The 2,640-nt window shown below is 45.8% G+C and overlaps 1 protein-coding gene across 1 annotated transcript in view; it reads right to left on the reverse strand.

Annotated features, from left to right (window-relative positions):
* The window catches only part of LOC126494175 (zinc finger protein 54-like), a 227,931-nt gene extending 226,998 nt beyond the window's left edge, over positions 1 to 933 (reverse strand). The window contains exon 1 of the mRNA XM_050131412.1: positions 691 to 933. The gene's annotated coding sequence lies outside the window, so the exon portion shown is untranslated. The remainder of the gene's footprint in view (positions 1 to 690) is intronic.
* Positions 934 to 2,640: the final 1,707 nt, after the last annotated feature.

Here is a 2,640-nt window from a genome sequence, read left to right on the forward strand (position 1 = left end):
GAGAAAAAAAATAGATGCTCCATGCAAGTAGCACTAGTAAAATGTGAAATGAAATTCCAGCTGCATCTTCTGCATTGATATAAAACATTATAAAACTTGATGCAGTAACTATCCCCTTGGAGAGTATTCCTGGGGAGTTTGATAACCATTTCCTTCATGATGCAAATGCAATGGCACTAAGAGTCACCTTTAATCCGCCCCCAAAGTCCTCCACCATTAACAGTCAAAAAGCTGGGATCCCAAGATTAGCAACATCATCAACTTTGAGTGGGAAAGATAGTTCAGGAACTCTGGATTTCCAAAGCAAATAGGTGACAATGTAAGCCGCTGGTCTAAACACTACTGGCAGACAGACAACGCTTGACTTCATCCTCTGCTGTACTGCTTTTACCAATACTTAATGATCTTATCATTTTGTTAACTGACAAATGAATTTGTCTCCTGGAAATCATGTTACTGATGCTTTAGGATAAAAGAGAGAAAGTTCCTTTTGAAAACAGTAGTGAATACAGACTTGTGGCTATCCCAGATGCAGAAAATAAGCTGTTGGACTCTGGCGTCCAAACACCGAGGAGGAGTCGCCCCCAGAGACCATCTCACACACTACAGCCGATGCAAAAGCATGAGGATTTTATTAATTCTGTCATGACAGGGTCCCCCAGCATTCGNCAGCCCCGCAGCTCCTCTGACCTGGGAGGTTCCAAGGCCGCCGGGCTGCGGTTCCCCCACTGCGCTGCTGACTTTCCCAGGCCGCCCCGCGGCGACTGCGGCTCCGGGGAGTTTCCGTGTCCCCGCGACACCCAGGTCTGCACACGCGACTCTCCACGGTTGAGGAACGATAGCGAATGGCTCCTCTGCGCAGCTGACTTTCCCTCAGCAGTCCACTTCCCGGTCCTTACCCACGAGGTTTCCCAGCTTCCGCTTTCGTCACACCTCTAAATCTGCCCATGCGCCACTCTTCCCCTACATCCAGCCAATGAGTCACATTCTCTCATTAACTATTTCCGTTCGCGTGCCCGTCTATCCACCCTCCCCTACATTGAACGGTCCCGCCCACTCCGCCTCAGGCTTCCGCCCACACAGCTCCAGCTATCAGGCTGCCCTGGACCCGCTCTGCACAGCCTCTCCCCTCATGCTTGCTGCCAGCCTAGAGCAGATCTAGGTCTAGTAGGAGTCTGCTCTCCATATCCGACTCTCTTATCCGGAGTTTTGACCACTCTGTGTTGAATTTGTTCAGTCTAACGCCTCATTATGGGATTTCAGTTCCTGGCCTATAAACGCATACAGAAAAAAAAGCACCCAAAAGCAAAATGCTAGTTTCCATAACACAAACTACGATGAAATATTGCTCCCCCAAATTTCCATGACTGTGTCCTCTAAGGAGACCAAAGTACATAAAATATGAGAAATAGAAAACACACACACCACACAGAAGTATTCTCAATAAGGTCAAAGTACATAAAGAGGAAGCAAGCTCCTGAAGTCAATGAGGACAGGATTGAAGTGATTGGAGGAGAAGAAAACACAAGCAAACGGCTCGTCCTAGACAAATGAGGGTAATTCAGCCTATACATCCTTTAATCCCAGCACTTGGGAGGCAGAGGCGGGAGGATCTCTGTGAGTTCAAGGCCAGCCTGCTCTACTAGAGCTAGTGAAACAAGAAGTGAAAAACGCAATAAGCATAATCAATGAAAAGCTTCCACACCAGACTAGATCAAGAAGGAGACAGAAGATCAGGGTTTGTAGACAAGATAAGAGGATCTGTATTACTTAGTCACGTAAGATGAAAAACTAGAAAAAAAAATAGATGCTCCATGCAAGTAGCACTAGTAAAATGTGAAATGAAATTCCAGCTGCATCTTCTGCATTGATATAAAACATTATAAAACTTGATGCAGTAACTATCCCCTTGGAGAGTATTCCTGGGGAGTTTGATAACCATTTCCTTCATGATGCAAATGCAATGGCACTGAGTCACCTTTAATCCGCCCCCAAAGTCCTCCACCATTAACAGTCAAAAAGCTGGGATCCCAAGATTAGCAACATCATCAACTTTGAGTGGGAAAGATAGTTCAGGAACTCTGGATTTCCAAAGCAAATAGGTGACAATGTAAGCCGCTGGTCTAAACACTACTGGCAGACAGACAACGCTTGACTTCATCCTCTGCTGTACTGCTTTTACCAATACTTAATGATCTTATCATTTTGTTAACTGACAAATGAATTTGTCTCCTGGAAATCATGTTACTGATGCTTTAGGATAAAAGAGAGAAAGTTCCTTTTGAAAACAGTAGTGAATACAGACTTGTGGCTATCCCAGATGCAGAAAATAAGCTGTTGGACTCTGGCGTCCAAACACCGAGGAGGAGTCGCCCCCAGAGACCATCTCACACACTACAGCCGATGCAAAAGCATGAGGATTTTATTAATTCTGTCATGACAGGGTCCCCCAGCATTCGGGAAGCCGAGGGACCTCGAATAGCGGGTACAGTCTACTTTTAAAGGGGCCACAGAAGCAAGGGGGGTTGTTCTTTGACTATTCTGATTGGCTTATTTGAAAGGGCTATTACCAATAATTGACTGGAGAGCTGTTGCCAGATCAGATGAGGTAAGAGGTCATTTTGACCTCGTTTCCCAGGG

This window comes from Alexandromys fortis, unplaced genomic scaffold (assembly GCF_014885135.2).
Source record: "Alexandromys fortis isolate MF-2015 unplaced genomic scaffold, M_Fortis_MF-2015_v1.1 scaffold_351, whole genome shotgun sequence".
NCBI classification, from domain to species: Eukaryota; Metazoa; Chordata; class Mammalia; order Rodentia; family Cricetidae; genus Alexandromys; species Alexandromys fortis.